We start from the raw sequence: 18,139 nt of genomic DNA on the forward strand, positions 1-18,139 counted from the left end.
AAAGAAAGAGGAAGGAAGGAAGGAAGGAAGGAAGGAAGGAAGGAAGGAAGGAAGGAAGGAAGGAAGCAAGGAAGGAAGGATGGATTGTGGTTTTTCCCTTTGAAAGTAATGGAAAAAATGCTTAAAATTTTGAAATTTTCAGTTTTTAAAGTTTCAGAAAGAAAGAAAGAGAGAGAGAAAGTTACCGGAAAAGAAGAAGAAAACATGAAAGATAATCAAGTTCCTGGGATTAAGGAACTCCATGATGAAGGGTTAAAAAGGAACTAGCATGATTGATTAGACCTAGGAAACAGAAGACAAATAATTTTTTACAAGGCAACTAGTGACTAGGCACATCTCTGAACAGACCTAGGTGTCTTAGGTGACAACTAATTTAATATAAAGCCAATGCTGATTAAGGACCCTGAGAAAGGAGCAGGGTGTGTGTGTAACATCTTAGGAACTAGGGAAGCAAAGTAGGAAGAAAAAAATCAGGGAAACAGAAAGCATTAAGCTCGCCTATTACAACTGGACAATGGGCTTATACTGATACCAAGAGATGGTTACAGAGACTGCTGCCAAGAAATATTAGAGATTCCTCAATTAATTATGTAACTGTGTATGTCTTGAGACAGGTGGCATAGCAGGACAAACACCAGATTAGAAAGCAGATACAACCTCTCTGAATTGTCATGCTAATGCCACCTAACTAAGGATTAATATTTTGGGGAGAAGAAGGGCTGGGGATTTTATTTTTGGCTTTTTAACAGGCTTACATTTACAGTCCCCAACACAAGAGCTCTCAGCACATTCTCAAGCTAGCAGCATTAATTGGGAAAATATAATAATAAATGCAAGGCAACTAGCACATCGGCTGACATGTATGCACTGATCCATTCATTCATTCGTTATTAACTCAACACCTTGGATGTGGTGGCCACTGGGCTGGATTCCAGAGATTAGCAAAAGCAGACACATTCTCCTCGACGTGGAGTATGCAGGCTAGTGAATGAGGTAATAAAATAATTATAGAAATAAATGCAAGACTCAAGGAAAACTGCTTTGAAAGGCATAATATCTGAACTGAAATATAAAAGACATGAGTGGAAAGAAGCATTGACTCTCAGGCAGGAGCCCTAAGACAGGAGAAAACACAAAACTTTAGAGAAATGTCTCCTAAACATTTTAGAACACACATCACAAGCCCAGGAACAAGCGCAGGAACAAATGCACCAGGAAAGGCAATGTGACCAGGTGGGTATAAAAACCATATACACCCATATACACATGGATATTATATTCTCTGTATATTTTATATTTATACATTAAATAATATCTTAAGTCTCAGTATATTTAAAGGCAGGAGCTCACTGTGGCTATGAATCAGTGTAAAGCCCTGGTTCAGATGGTCTTGCGGATGATATTTTTATAATGTATTATCAAATATAATTAGATCGAATTTGTTTTTTAACTTGTGATGTGTCTGGAAAAAAGCTTTTACTTGACTTCTATTCATTGTGTAATTATCAGTATTGTCTTCAATCTCGGTTTCCTTGCGGGAATCTTTCAGAGTCACTTGTTCATTTTGTGAAGGCTGTTTAATTAAAACTAAATACTATAATCCACAAATCTACACAACTGGGTACTAGAGACAATGTATTGTAACAATAAAGCTGGATTTGAAAGGACAAGTGAGGACATCACTCCAACTTGCTTTGTTAGGAGTCCCCCTTCCCTCAGGACACTGGTCACACTACATGTGATGTCTGACAAGTAGACAGGCAAGGGTACTGAAATCATGCAGAATATAAATATTAAAGAGCCCAATTTCTCACTTATTTTATAATTACAAAACCAATATAAAGGAAAGTTCTAGCATTTTCTCTCTGTGCTCCAATGAACTCTCTTCAGCATTCCCTGAAATGCATGCCTCTCACTCTGGAAGCCACTGTTTTGGGAAAGCACGGTGTGGGGCTGAGAGGTAAACACGATATCATGCACACAGACAATGCTGAAATGTATGCTCTTAGTCTTCATGAGATTGCAAAGCCTTGTGGGGTTCCTAGAGAAAGGTGAGAGGGGCAGGATATCATCTCCATTCTTAGAATATCAAATGCACCACAGATTTGGGGCACAGTGTGGCTGGCAACAAGTTATCATGCACACAATGTTGAAATGTATGCTCTTAGTCTTCATGAAACTGCAAAGCCTTGTGGGGTTCCTAGAGAAAGGTGAGAGGAGCAGGATCTCATCTCCATTCTGAGAATATCAAATGCACCACAGATTTGGGGCAGAGTGTGGCTGGCATACATGGGGAAATCATTAGGAGAATATGACTGCAATAGAGCTGAGAGATGATGGTGGCCTCAGGAGGGTCATCGAGGGAAGGATGAAGGTGGAGGAAGATTAGAAGGACAGAGATGGACAGGTGATAGGATGGTGACACAGGCATATATGGAAATGATGACTTTTGCTTCTGGCTTAGGGAAACAGATGGACAAAAGTACCATTTACCCACTGAGACAGGAACCTCAAAGAAGGACAGATTATAGAAGTAAGTTTGGAACTTGTTGAGTTTAAGGTGCTTTGAAATGCACTCCTAGAGAAATCCAGCAGGATGCATGGATTTATAGAAACGAATTAAGCACAATTTAAAAGTGAGAAACCTATGGTAATTTAAACCTTTGAAGTAGGTAAGAACACCTGGGATTTGCATTTACCATAAAAACATCAAAGGATCAAAGTATATACCAGAGAGGATCTTAGCATTTAAGGAGTAAGCAAAGAATTAGCGATAATGTACACCACAATGAAAACAAGTATTATATGACAGGTAGGAGGAAATTGAGGAAAGAATGAAATCAAGGAAAAAAATAGTGAAGAGAAGTGATTCACAGAAGGAAGACATGGTCAACTTGGTCACCATGCAAAGAGGCATCCTTCCAAAGATCTAAAGAGTGAAATGTTTCCAGTGAAGCTGGCAATTAGAAGACTGGTGATTTGCACAGGGCATGTTCAGTGGGAAAAGAATAAATGAGAAAATGGGGACAACAAGTTGAGACAACCTTGTCAAGACTGGGTGTGCAGGACAGAGAGAGAGGACAGACACAGGAGGGGACACAGTGTGTGTTGAGGGGGAATGTAGGGATGGCCATGTGGTTTGGTAAGAGAGAGAAATTTCTATAGTATGTATACGTTAATGAGCTAATGAACTGGGGCTAGAAGAGAGGAAGAGGTTGACCATTCTGAAGTAAGAAGGAATATCACAGGGAACAAGTTCCTTGAAGAAGAGAAGGAGGCTGAGATCCAGAACAGGAGGGAGTAGGGAAGATCTGGCCTTAGAAAGAGGCCCATTCTTTCCAGGAAGAGCCGCATACAAATGAAGTGGTATGCAGGAGTACAGGGAGATTACTTAGGGACAGTCCCTGCGCTGTTCTGGTTTCATTTTGTTTCCCTAGTGCAGGAAGTGAAGTGGGTCTCCTGTCAGGTCCGAGGACACGTGGTGGGAGGTAGACAACGCAAGGCGGGTATAATTTGGAAGATTTTGAACAACTCAAATTCCAGTAGAGAAAGAGCAGAAGGAGAAAAAGCGGAAGATAAAGAGTAGAGGAAGGAGGTGTTAAAGGGTTGTCCAGCAATGTTAAGAACTGAGCTAAGTTTTAGAGACTATGGATTTCAATTGGCACCATTCCACAATGTGCATGTTGTTTCCACTGGCAGCCTGACAGCCTCAGCAAGGGGAGTCCCACGTTTAGAAGGACTCAAGACTGAGCGCTACTAGATGCAAGTATCATGGTTTGTCTCTGCTGATTGGTCTGTTAACACAGATGCATTGATTGACACTGCCTGATGTCTCCCCTCAAGACCAAGAATGCATGTTTTATCACAAATGGAGCACATTTTATCTGGAGGTCACATATAAGTCCTGCACATCCATGATAGAGCACATGGGTATTGGGAGTTCTAGTCAGAAACACAGTCATTAATATGAATTATTACACTCTGGAAAAATTAGAATAAACTGAGATGAATTATTTCTTCTCAACTCAAACCATTTTCACCTTTTGTTCCCCATTAGATTGTGATCATGTGATCTGCTTTTCTCGTGACGACTTAAGGCCTTGCATTAACAATGAGAGAAAGCAGGATCTAGTAGGAGAACCTCAAAGTGAGCACTAAGAACAAAATATGCTGACCTAATGTCTAGCTTGACCCAACAGACAGCCACACCCTCGTTGCCCCAGAATAATTCACAAAAATCTAAAGTCTTCTCATGGCATTCCCTTGCTTAAAAATCCTTCAAGAATCCATGGTGCCTACAGAATCAAGCCCAGTATCCTTAGAATGCTTTACACAACCCTCCTGGATAAGGGGATAAAGTCCCTGCTGCTTCTCCAATCTCTCATCCTACTCCTTCCCACGCAGATCCCATCTTCCTATAACACGGAAATATATACCTCAGAGAATTCTAAACTCATACAGCCATTTCCTTCCTAACTTCTAAAAGATGGTGGTTTTTGTAATAGAAACAATACCCTAAGCAGTAAAAGCCATTGTTCCAACCAGATACAGCCTAATATCCTCATCCTGAAAAGCAATTTCCTAAAGGCTGTCTAGATGCTAAAGACAGCTATTGATTGCCAATGAGAATAATGCACTGGTAATTCGCTAAACAATCAGGAGATCAGCCCAGTCACCAGGAGCTTTAAGATACAATAGTGAAAACAAGTAAGAACAGAATTGTTCGTGACTTATTGATAGTCATGTTTAATTTTTTTATCCACTCATATGAGAGACAGAGAGAGACTTTTCAATCATAATTTTATTGTTTTAATTCAGTCCAAGCATTGTGTAAGTGTGCATAAAACTGTAAACAGAAGCCATCCCTGAGGACCTTGGCACTACAAGTGAGTGCCTTGGGATACATTTGTTTGTTATGCACACTACATAAAGATCAGCATTCCATCTTTTATTTGACTATATCAATGTGTCTCAGGCAAAACTTTAAATAGATTCAGTGATTCTATCTGAGGTTTGCAAAACCATTGTAGAGTCAGCCAGTCAACAGAAAACAAATATAGCCCTAGTTCCTTCCTTGCAGTGCAGAGAGTTTAAATTTGTCCTGTGGAATACACAGTCGGGAGTGTCGCCTGAGTCATTTGTGGAGGATGCCATAGATGGATGAACAAAAAGTAACGACGCTGAGGCCAGACAGACCCCCACGAACATCCCAGTTCTACCAGCCACTAATGGTGGAACCTAGGGCAAATTATGTACTCTCTGAGCCTCAGTTTCTCTCCAGCAAAATGAGAGTAACAGCACGACTTATGATACATGTTTGTAAGGAACAAGTAAGAAAAGGTCAAGAGCTTAGTATAGACACCAGCACATAGTAGAGATCAATCACAACTTCCTCCCTCATGCCAGTTTTATTTCTGTGTTATTCCAGCTATAAAAGATGCAAGCTTATTGGGGACATAGGTATGATTTTACTGTGAAGAATTGAAGTTGTCATCCTGAGAATCCCCTGGCCTCCTTTCCTTTGAATTGAATGCCTTTCCTACACACAGTCACACAGCTCAACTCCTAACTTCATTTGGGTCTTTGCTCAACCAACGACTCTATCTAAAGCAGCAATTCTCTGCCTCCTCTTCCCTTGTTGTACTTTACTGCATTATGCATTTTACTTTCTATTATATTTTGTAAATATTTATGTACTGTTTGACTCCTTCCTCTAGGGCTGAGAATCTGGGGGAATGAAGGTTCGGTCTGGACTCTTCCCTCTCTCTTCCCAATGTGCTGAACAGCATCCATCCCAGAGTAAGCACCAGGAAGTGTTTGCTAGCAGTAAATGAATAAAGTAATTCACATACTACTAATCCTTAATCACCCAGTTCATTGTCAGCCTCTTGCAGGATGCTTTTCCAGACCTGTTTGTGACATGCATTCTCAGTATCACTCAATTTGGGACAAAACCTTGGGCTGTTACCAAGTTTTGTAATATTTGCTCTTTTTTTGCTTCTAGATTAGTGAAAAATATACAGTTTGAAAGCCATAGCTTATATTTGCTAAGGATAACAGGGAGACAGAAATCGCTGGGTAGTTCAAGTCAGCATCTATTAACTGAGGCACCAAACTTTGTGCAAGACTCTGTTGGTTTCTGCAGGCTCTTCTTTCTCCCTGACCCCTTGCAAGTTGGTTTTCACACCACCCACAATTCTGTCTCCTGCCTTTTCTTTTATCTTTCTACAGGAAATGCTCTAACTGGGGAGTCACATCAAATCTCATGAATTCAGCCACAATCTTCACATCAATAACCCCTGAATTTCTACTTCCAACCCAGACGTCGCTCAAAGCCACAGACTATAGATAGCTCTTAATGAGGCACCATATTCCCAGCTCTCAAAACCTTCAGTTTTGTCCTCCATTCTCCTATGTCTGCAAGTAGCATCACTACCATCTACCATCTTGTCATCAAACCCAAAACCTCAGAGTCAGCCAAGATTCAACACCCAAGGTCAATCTATCACCACAATCTGTCAATTCTAAATCGGCAATATTTCTAGAATTTAGTCACTCAATATCCACTGCCTCTGCCTTAGTTCAGGATCTCACTAATTCTTACCTCATTGATGGTATAGGTATTTTCTTACCCTGAAAACAAAACACTGGCAACACAAAATGCTGGTGAGGGTGTGGAACAACAGACATGTTTTTATTGCTGGTAGAAATGCAAAATGGTACATAATAATTTGGTTGTTTCTTATAAAACTAAACATACTCTTACCTTACAATCCAGCAATCATGCCCTTTGCATTTACCCAATTAGTTGAGAATTTATGTCCACACAAAAATCTGCATATGAATGTTTATAGTAGCTTTATTCATAACTGTCAAAACTTGGAAGCAACCAATATGTCCTTCAGTGGGAGGGTGGATAAATAAACTATGGTACATCTAGATGATGAAACATTACTCAGCACTGAAAAGAAATAAGTTATGGAGCCATGGAAAGACATGGAAGAAACTTACATGCATATTACTAAGTGAAATAAGCCAATAGGAAAAGGATACATACTGTATGATTCTAACTATATAATATTTTGGAAAAAGCAAAACCATGAAGACAGTAAAACGATCAGTGGTTGCCAAGGGTCTGGGGGGGATTGAAAAATGAAAAGGCAGAGGACAAGATTTTTAGAGCAGTGAAACTATTCTGCATGATACTACAATGGTGGAAACATATCATTAAACATTTATCAAAGCCAACAGAATATGCAATACCAAAGTGAACCCTGATGTAAACCATGGATTTGGGGTGATAATGATTTGTCAATGTAGGTTCATCAATTATAAGAAATGAACCACAGCGAGGTGGATACTGATGAGTGGCTGTGCATGTATGGGGATGGAGGATGTGGGGTATCTCTCTACTTTTTTCTCAATTTTACTGTGAACTGAAAGCTGCTCTAAAATATTAAGTCTGTTTAAAACAAAAAAGGAAATAAACACAAAATAGCCTTTCATCTAGCCATATGAACCCATCATGAACCTATTGAATCAATCTCCTGCAGAACTCAGGAATAATTTTTAAATAAAAAATATAATCAGCATAACCCACTTTCAGAAAACCCTTTCATGCTTTTCATAGCCTAGCCTATAAATTAAAGGGCTCTGGGCAAACAGTTAGCATTTTTTTCCCCTTGTGCATTAAGAATCTGACCACTGGATAAATTTTCTAAGCTGTTTTCCTGGAAACAGATACATCACTTAAACAAAACAGTACTGCTTCTTGTAAAATGACCCCTGTTGTTAAGAGGACTGGAGCTGGACTGGGATAACTATAGACACCTGAGGAAGATTCCTTACTTTGGGTTTTCCCAATTATGGAGACTCCTATAGTTAGCATGAGAGAAGAAGCCAAGAACCAAGAAGCAATGCCTATGGAGTTCTTACGAGAGACAAATGGTTCCTGAAAGGCATGAGTCTTTTAAGCCATGTGGAACCTGAACCATCCAATGTACCTCGTTCTTCCTTGCATCTGAGCTATCTGCCATATGGCTGCTGCAAAGGCTCTTGCTAATGAGGAACACCTGTAATTCCTGAGTAGGCAGATATCAAGTGTCACCAATGGTTGTCTTATGTGTCTAGTTGAGACTAAGAAGAACCTACTCTCCTTTTACCCTTCTCCAATAGAACAAACTATTTACATTTGCCAGCCAAAGCTCTTTTCCCTGAGCTGTCTTGCATGTCCTTACCTCTTCTTTGTCACCTACCAATTCTCTTCCTTCAAGCTCAGCCGCAGAGTCACCTTCTCTAGGGATACCTTCCCAAACCATACCCCACACTGGGGGAAGAGCTCCTTCCTTTGGCTCCCAAATCACCATAGATCCCTCTTACCCTACGTTTTCATCATCTGTTTGTTTAGCTGTTGCCTCATTATGAGCTGCTTGATCGTCATGGCTACAAGGTCATGGTAACCTTTGATGGCTGACAATGCCATTTTTTGTAAATGTAAGCTGATCCTGTCACTCACACTAGCAGGCACTGCTAGTTTCTTAGCCAAAATCTATCCTCCTTTTCTCACCAAACAGAATAGTGATATTAACTGACACCTATACCCAGACAGGCTCTTCCTCAGACGCCCTTTTGGTCAGTGGTGGCCATAAGGGCCAGTTCAGGCTGAGAAGATGTTAGTGAAAGTCTAGTGAATGGAATTAGGAGAAAGATACTTTGTCCTGATTCAAAGAGATAAACTTTGCTGACATACGCTTTTGCTCTTCACCCTTCCTGCTTCTTATGTATCGGGAAGATGGACTTCATGTCTGATTGTAGAGCAGAGATCTCATGGTCATGAACCAGAAAAAGACAGACATACAGTAAAGATGTCAGAGAAGAGATCCTAGGAAGCCTGGGTTCTTGACGACTTCCCACAAGTAGCAGCATGAGCCAGATCTGTTGTTGCATGAGAAAAATAAAACCCTATTTGGATAAGCCATGTCGTGAGGTTTCTGTTATTCCAGCGGTACCCCGTGTTAACTGGAGGAAAACTACACATAATTTCTTCCCCCAAAACAAGATGAAATCCCAACCCATCTCCCGACACTCCCTGCGTCTCAGGGTCTGTATACCTTATCAGTCCCACCCCCTGCCACTAGTCACACATGCTCTCTGAGCCCTAGTCATTCTAAATGTGTTAACAAGTGCCCCTGAAAACGCTGTCTTTTGCTATAGGTCCTTGTCTTTGCAAAGGTTCTTCTCTGTCCTTGGAATGCCTTTTTCCCTGCGAGCTTCACCTGAAAGTATCCAACTGGCCTATCAACATGGGGGTGCATATTACCTCCTCTTTAAAGCTTTCCTTGATTCCACAGTCCCTCATTCCCCTAAACTCCCAGAGAGCACCCTACGGTTGCTTTTTTTGCAGCAATTAATAAATAACTTTCAAATTATTTGTTTTATCATCTCCCTTCTCCACCAGAACTTGAAATCACAGACAGCAGTGATCCTGCCTTATCAGGCATTCAACATAATGTTGAAGGGTGCTTCTAAATACACTGGCTCTACCTACCAAAGTGGTGACCCTGATCTCTAACTCTGCGCACAAAATTGGGATGGCACTAGGTTAGCCACATAAGACAACCCTAGGTATATAATACTACAAATAATAAGGGCCCTGCCCTTGGGTGAGTGTTGAGGAAGACATGAAAAGACATTTCCTGTAAGGAGGGGAAAAGCAAACCATTTTTCAATACGCTCACAGAGAAAACATTTCTGCCGGCAGATGTGTGGGTTTTGCACACTGAGCAATTCTGACACTAACTACCTGGGGTCAATGCAGACCCCGAAGGTTAAGGGTTCAGACCCCTAACTTCAGATGCCAATGGAAAGTCCAGTTGTCATCGGTGCCTCTGACTGACCAGCTCTATGTCACAGGTTCCCACAACCTCCTCGTCAAGTTTAATGATTTCTTAGAACAGCTGGCAAAACTCAGGAAAACATCTACTTACATGTATCAGTTTATAACAAAGGATGCAACTCAAAAAGCACTGAAAAGAAGAGATACATCAGGCCAGGTATGGAAAAGGGTGTGGAACTTCCATGCCCTCTCCAGGCAGCCATCCTCTCAGCACTTCCATGTGTTCACCAACCAGGGAGCCCTCTGAACCCTGTCCATGTGGGTTTTTATGGCAGTTTCACTACATAGATATGATTGAATAAATCATTGACATTGGTAATAAATTCAGTCTCCAGCCCCTCTCCTCACCCCATCCTGGAGGTTGGGAGGTTGGGGGTCTGGCAGTTCCAACCCTCTAATCACATGGTTGATCCCCTTGGCAACCAGCCCCCGTTTAGGGGCTTTCCAAAAGTCATGCCGTTGATATCAACTCAGACAACGTTGATAGAGGCTTGTTATGAATCACAGAAGTTGCTACTTTCATCTTTATTGCTCTTATCACGTAGGAAATTATATAGGTTTTAGGAGCTCTGTGTCCATAACTGAGGACTAAAATAAAAATTTATATTTCTTATTATATCACAGTATCATACAACCCTGGAGCTGGGCACCCTATGGATTAAATAGATAATGCATGCAAAGTGCTTAACATAATGCCTGCTAAAATAAATTCAACAAATATTAGTTTTGGGGATGATGATGATGATTGTATCTTTGTATCCTCAGCACTGGACTTGGACTATAGTAGGTGCTTATTAATATTTTTCGGATAAATAAATGAAACAAAACTTAGGTCTTTTGTTCTTGCTTCCAAATTACACAGAGCTCTAACATCTCAATACAAAAGGACACAAAAATCAAATGATATCCCTGCGCACCTAGTTTTCCCACAAAAATACCTCCTGATGTTCATCCCCCAAGGCTTACCCCATCAGGGAGGCTCAATTCCTCATTGAGACAGTCTGTTTCTGAGCACAGTGAGGCCCTGGGGCAGCCACTTTGTGGGTAGGTTCTCAGTGGTGCCAACTGTGCTGGCAGGACTGGGGCAGTAACAAACACAGCTAAACAACACAGTCATTCATTGGATCTGGATGTCCATGAGCCTCTGGGAGTTGAGCTCTGGCTCCACCATTCTTAACAATTTAATTTCCTCATGTGAATTCCACGGGGACTCCCTGGGACAAGAGAGGGCTGGAGAGAAGTGAGCAGCCATTTGTAACTAGTGCTCAGCTCAGGCGAGCCTCGCTTGGAGACTGGCTCTCAGCCTGTGCTAGTAGCTCAGGGGAAACCTCAAAGTCAGTTATTGTGATCTATCTGGTTCCAAAACATCAGTACCTTGACATGATGGGATCGCTCTGTTTCTGTAGGCTGTTGTCGTCAGGTTGTACAATAAAATCCTAATGGCAGAATTATATAAACATTTATTGTGCAGCTACGGTGTGGAAGCCCTGTAGAGAAAGAGACTATGAAATAGGCTCAATATTCAAGTTGTCCACACTCAAATAGGATTTTTTTAATCTAAATAAGTATCTCTACTAAAAGAGAAATAAAGAATATATGAGAGAAAGAGGAAAAAATGAGAGAGGTTCAGCAGAAGAAACAAATTCAAAGGAAAGAGAAAATATTTCCTAATGGAAGAAAGCCAACGTGAAACAACACTAGGATGATCTCTGTATCTCTCGTCATTTTGAGAAGCAAGTCAACTTGTCCTAGTTTGCACTGATTGCTCTGCAGGACTGTGAGTCCGTCTATTTAACAAGTTAGGCTTCTGAAACAGCTTTGGAATCAGATGCCTCTAAGTTGGAATTTGGGTTCTGAGACTGATCGTCTTTGTGACTCTTGACAGGGCACTCAACTCTCTGAGCTTCAGAATTTTCATTTGTGGAAAGAGATCAGTAAGAATGCTTTCATCTGATAAAACTGTTGGTAAGATTACAGGAGAAAACCCATGTCTGTTGAATGAACATGTGTTTGAACACATTGTTTAGAAGGGAAAAAAGAAAGAAACTACTGCTTGTTACCTCTGACTTCTCCCTACTCTCCCTGATAAAAGAATTTAAGTTTGAGGAGATAGAGACCATGCCTGCCTTGCTCTCAACAGCATCCCCAGCACACAGGATGATTCTTGGCACATGCTATAGACTTGATCAAATTTCATTTACTAATAAAATAAATATTCTTTCTCAATTATGTCACATGGTATCAGGCACTTAGTTAAGTCTGTGTATGCAGTGGTTACATCATTCAATCGTCCAGGCCACCTAGGACAAAAATAGTCTTTTTATCTCCATTTTACAGGTAAGAAAACAGATTCAGAGAAGTTAAATATTTTCCAAATCAGAGCTAGTGAGTGGCACAGTTGAAACTGGAACAGGATTTTTTGAATTCAAATGCTCTGTTTGCATCCTTCAGGTCAATTAGCTTGCATATTACAGCTGAGCATAGCAGGGCAGAGAGTGGGTCTGCGTTAACGCCAGCAGAGCAGGCTCCTGGGAAAGCACCGATGGCTGCACCATTCCCTTAGGTGGACAGTGATTGAACTGGGTATGTTTTAGCATAGTCCTGGGAGTCTAGCCCTTCAAGGCTGGCTTCCACACTGCCTGCCCCGGTTATGCGGCTATAACACAGCCAGTCTTTGCTCATGCTTTATTGCTTTATTCTCGCTTGAATGACAGCTCCTCCACTCTATCGTTTTCACCTTCCACTTGCTCCTGCCTCTGTAGCATCCAACCCAATGTCTGTTCAACTGGTCTCTCCCAGCAACTGGTCTCTCCCAGCCTCTTCAGGGAATTGTTCTATAAGACCAGCTCCAGAAACCAAGATTTTACCATGAGTTTGTGCATCTAACAGTGCCAAAGCCAGACCTAACTTTAGGAGAAACGATTGGAATAGTCAGGCATTAGATGGGAGTACAAGATAAATAAGTCAAGGGCCTCCCCTGGAGGAGTTCACCATCTGGAGAAGGAGAGTGTGAAATTGTTCAGTTCAAAGATGGACATTAGTAGGGGCTACATTGTCAGCACATAGGGCAGAGGAGTCCATTCTACATCATGCCCAAGCTTCAGCTGAAAGATGCAAAAGAGATTCCCAGACTGTAGAGGGAGGATGGAAAGGAAGTGCCACTTCAGCAGAGGGGGCATGAGTGTAGGCTGTGCAGGAGTGACACCATGCTGGTGTCCAAAGATGTGGGGAACAACAAGGTCCATAGGGTATCTGCATGGAGTGAGGAAGTGTAGGGAAGAGGGAAATAGGGAAGAGTGTGTTGAAGTACGTGGCCACAAGGGCCATCAAGAGCCTGCTCAGAAGATGCCTGTAATCTTTGTCAGACTCTGTAATTTAGGGAAATTAGCATCCTACCAGGGTTGACTCTATGAGTGCATGCCCTATGTAGTCACAGAGGATCCCATACCATGCCTAGAAGAACCCTCCCTTCGGTTAATTGCTCTGCTGTTACCATCTTGATGTTAATAATAATTTTTAACAATGGGCTCCACCTCTTCATTTTGCAGCTGGCCCTGCAAGTTTTGTAGTCAATCCCAGGTCCTACCTAGTAATAGCAGCTTACGCTTCATAGTGTTTAAATATAGTATGCCAGTCCCTGTTTAAGTGTTTTTCATATATTAACTCATTTAATCCTCAAAATACTCCATTAGGTAGACATATTGTTCTTGCATTGTTTGATGAAAGGATTTATGCTCAGATTGGTTAACAAACTTGACCAACGCCAGTAGCAGAGTTAGGATTAAACCCAGTTTTCTGGCTTCAGAGCCAGTGTTCCTATCCACTCACACTGGGTCTCTTCATTTTATATTTTCACCATGGAGTAGTACTCTGAGATACCCATATTTTTAGAAAAAAAAAAGTTGTTAAACTATTTTAGCTTCCATCCACCCACCCATGCACCCATCCATCCATCTACCCAAGTATTCATTTAATAACTCCATAAGCCACATTTTTCTATAAAACCTGTGCCAATATAGTACCTAGACTTAGGTACCTCAATGAATTTTGCTTTAATAAATGGAAGAGACTATATTTCAGGAACAATGAATTTAAAATTTGAAAAAAAAAATCTCACTGTCTCAAATAAGAAACAGAGATGGACTTAAATCAATGCTTAAAGTGCAAAAGTTAACATTTCTTGAGTCTTGCTATGGGTCACATTTCTTCTTGTGTTTGTTCTTTAATCCTAACAAAAATTTGAAGGAGGCACCATTTTATTTTTTATCCCAACTTTACACATGAAGAAATGGAAGTACAGAGAGGCTGAGCAACCTGTCCTGGGTAACATAGCTAACCAGGAGAGGAGCGAGGCTTTGAGCGACGTGTTACCACACAACCCACAGGCTGTCACGCCTCCAAGCTGGGGTCTTAGCCGAGCTGCTGTGGGAGCAGAAAGACAATGAATTCAACCATCAGAGGGGTGGGAAATGTCTTTTCAGAAAAGATGGCAACTGAGGTGAATCTGCACCCGTGAGGAGGCTGCCCAGATGAACGTGGGGTTTGTACACGTGTTTACGCATGCCTGTGTAACAGAGAGAGAGGGAGACAGACAGGAGAGGCAATAATATTGTGCTAAAATTATAAATAGATGCATCAGCTCCTTCTTTGGGGGTACCTCACCCTCTGTACCTCTGGAAGCCATAATCAGGACACCAAAAATACTTGCAAGGACAACTTCCAGCTCAGGGCACACTGCTCATTCCCGCAGTGACCCTATGCAAGCCTCAACTGCATTCCACTGAGTGTCAATCCAGTCTCAGTTTTAACTTAGAATGAGATGCCTCTTAAAGCAGTATATTGATTTTCAGTCTAGGTATACACTATACGTTACATTTGCATCCCAGGAGTTTTGACACATACATTAATCACTGAATTTTGAATAAAAATATCTAGGGGGACACTGAATGAAGCCATACAAATAAGAAAGAGCAGATCTGCAATTTTAGTAAATGCTCTTTTTTTCCAGTTTGTTTCAAGAAAGTCAATAAAGTATAAAGTGAAAGGATGAACACCTAATATTTTGACTGCTCACCTGAGTAAGTAGGGAGGACATAGATTTCTCTGGATTTCTTTTTCTTTTTTTAGCCTAAGCAGGATTCTAATTCTATGAGTTTTTTCAAGTAAATGTGCCTGCAACCCTTCACGCAGACCTGATAGGAGGGATCCTCAAATAAATCCCCTCCTCCAAGTTAAACAGGAGCTCTAGTCCTTTCTCAAGTTCACACAGCTGGGTGGCTAAAAGCAAGCAGTCTTGAGTAAATACGGTATTTTGAGGTTTTATTTGAGTTTCTTTATTGGCTGAGAGGGAAATGGTTTGTTTTACTTTCATGATTTATAGCTGAATTTTGAATACCCTTCACAGGGGACATCTACAGTGCAGCCGGGAAGGAGTAAGTTTTGAGATCAAACAAATTTGGGGGTCAGGTTCTGGCTGACTGGGTGACTGTGAACAAGTATTTTGCCCCCTTGGCTTTTATTTTTTTAGGGCTAATGATGGCCCTGCATGAAGACGACATAAAAGCTTCACCTGGGGAAGTACTTTCTACAGTCTACAGCTCATAGTAGGGGCTTAGAAAGAGCTTCCTTTTCCTCTCACACACACCACTTCCTAATTCAATGTTAATCTGTCGCTGAAAGATGGTTTTGTTATTCTTTTTCTCCAACATCTGCACGCTCTTGAAAAGAAGGGGGGGAAAGGAAGAAAAAAAAGAAACCTGGGAGAATCTCATTCTGTTATTCAGAAGCAATTATATTAATATTCATTTTATTCTCCCAAAAGGCCAACACAAGCTGGCCTGTTAAAATACCAAGCTTGATGAATTCTACCTTGGGCACAAGATTCCATGGATAATCCTATCTTTATATATTTCCTTTAAACAAACTAAAAATGCAATTTATTCTTCAGTGCATTTTACGTTCTGAGTTAAAATCAACGAGGTTTCACCAAAGCCACCAATTCAGTTGCCTTCTCTCCCCTTGCAATAACACCTCAGCTAAGATGACGTGTGCCCCAGAAATTAATTTTCCACACAACTAATATCAAGTCCTTTAAACATCAAATAGTTTTATATTTAATTTTAGTAATTTCTGATGTAACCTATTTTAGAAATTATACTCTTATTTCAGCAGGGTTTACAGACTGTAATTTCAATTTTCTTTTACGACTCATTGTCACACTTCTGAACATAAGCTATTGCTCAGTGTTGTCATGGCTTGATGGCCTCAAAGACTGCTAAGGCATAACCATCTCCAAAGCCACACAAGGTCCCAGGGTCTTCTCTAATGATACTCCCTTTGTCCATCCCATCCAGTTTCCATTCAAGGAAGAGACGCATCGAGGTTCCTCAGTTTTCAGAGTGGAATGACAATCCGCCATCCTCTTGGTTGATATTAAGTACATACACAGATCAGCCTTTAGTCAGAATAAACATTGATTAATCTCCTACTATGTGCCAAGTATTACAGTAGAAGCTGTTTAATTTTATTTTTATGTAAATTTTATTAAAAATTCCTCATGGGTTGTGTATTATCATTATTTTAGAGATAAAGGAACTAAGGTCAATACAGTTAAAGCAACATGATTGAAGTCTTGCAATCTCCTAGGGAGAAACTGAGGTTATAATCAGGTTATTGGGAAAAGTACTGCTGAAATTCCATACCATGAAACCCATGTGGGTAAGGAGGGGAGTTATAAAAAAGAGGGCTAAAGAATTGAGGGAAATAGCAAAGATCACTGGGCCAGAGGAATCCAGGCAATCAAAGAACAGCAATAGCAGGAAAACTCAAAAAGCAAGCTAAGAGACGAGGCCATGTTCGACAGATCATCTGGAATGCAGAACAAGTATGATATGTGAGTGAGTGTGTGGCTAAGGGGAGTAGAGGAAAAGCTATCTGAGTAGAAGGTGGGATCCAGGATGGTTTAGGGGTCATCTACTTAAACTTGGAAAGCCTCCTAGTAATTGCATAAGTGGGTGGTAAACAAAACCAAGCTTCAGGTACCAAAATGATCAGTGAGTGGACAGTAATGTCTGAACAGCTAATGCAACCCCACCAGGGTGGAAGGTACTGGTGTAGCTGGCATCCCGTTGCACTTTTGCTGGTCAGTAGATGCTTTTAAGAGATGAGCAGGAGGAGTGGCTAAGTCGGGATGAAAATCCACATAGGTTCCTCGGGTTCCAAGCATGGCAAAGTTTCAGGAGACATTTTTACAGTATTTCATGACTCATTCCCTCAGGGCACAGGCATTTTCAGAGGATCAAAGGGTAGTAGGGCTGAATGTTATGAGTCCCAAAGAATGAGCCCTGGGGATTGTGTGTGTCTTAAAGGAAGACCTGGAGGGCTCTAATTGAAATACTCATTAATGTAGTGGATGCTACTGCTGACCCACCTGGTCCCGTCTACTGAGCTGGCGCTCCATCACCCAGATGATTTTTTGGCTGCTAGCAGCCTGCAGTTGCTTTGTTCTTCTGAGAATTGCCCACAGCTGACAGGAGCTGCTTTTCCCAGAAATACCTGGGAGGATATGCTGCCAGAGCTGAGTCTACAGCAGTGACAACAGCCTGGGCCCTGGCCACAAGGAGGAAGACTGTGTGGGCCATGTGTGTCCCAGGGCATCCTGTGCCATCAGGCTGAGACTAGATATCCATGACTGGCCTCTCCTTTGTCTAATCCTGCTTCCCTCTCTCTCTCTCTGAGGTTTCAACTGAAGGTACCTGCTCAGCCAATCACTTGCACAAGAATCTCCATTTCAGTTTCTGCATCTTAGGTACCTGACCTAAGGTGGAGTAAGCAGGACCTCTCCACAAAGACCTAGTAACTGCCCAGGGTCCCTTGGCTAACAAGTATCAGAAATAGGGTGACCAACTCATCTGTGTTGTCCAGGACCAAGAAGGTTCCTGGGATGCAAGACTTTCAGTTTTCAAACTGGAACAGTCCCCCTCAAAATGGTACAAGTTGATTAATCAGAACTTGGATTCAAACCAAAGTCTGCCTCACTCTAAAGGTTGTGATTTTCATTTACATGACCCTGTCTCACTAATACTCAGAAGATCTGCTGTTTTAGTTTTCACCAGAGAATACAATCACTTTGTGATGCCCATGCAGGGATGTCTGCAGGCTCCAAAGCAGCCCCAACCCACTTCTAGAAAAGGCATTCTTAGCTGGTCACGGAGGACTTCAGGAGATCCATACCTTCCCCCTAAC

General features: G+C 41.4%; 1 protein-coding gene across 5 annotated transcripts in view; it reads right to left on the minus strand.

The window, feature by feature from the left end:
• Positions 1 to 18,139, minus strand: part of FAM135B (family with sequence similarity 135 member B) — a 449,831-nt gene that overhangs the window by 335,776 nt on the left and 95,916 nt on the right. The window contains exon 1 of one of the 5 annotated variants that reach the window (XM_055287336.1): positions 8,256 to 8,681. The exons of 2 other annotated variants lie outside the window; for them this stretch is intronic. The gene's annotated coding sequence lies outside the window, so the exon portion shown is untranslated. Of the gene's footprint in view, positions 1 to 8,237; positions 8,682 to 18,139 lie in introns of those variants that run through there. 2 more of the 5 variants (XM_055287335.2, XM_055287341.1) reach the window with 2 other exon arrangements.

Source organism: Symphalangus syndactylus, chromosome 7 (genome assembly GCF_028878055.3).
Source record: "Symphalangus syndactylus isolate Jambi chromosome 7, NHGRI_mSymSyn1-v2.1_pri, whole genome shotgun sequence".
Classification (NCBI taxonomy): Eukaryota; Metazoa; Chordata; class Mammalia; order Primates; family Hylobatidae; genus Symphalangus; species Symphalangus syndactylus.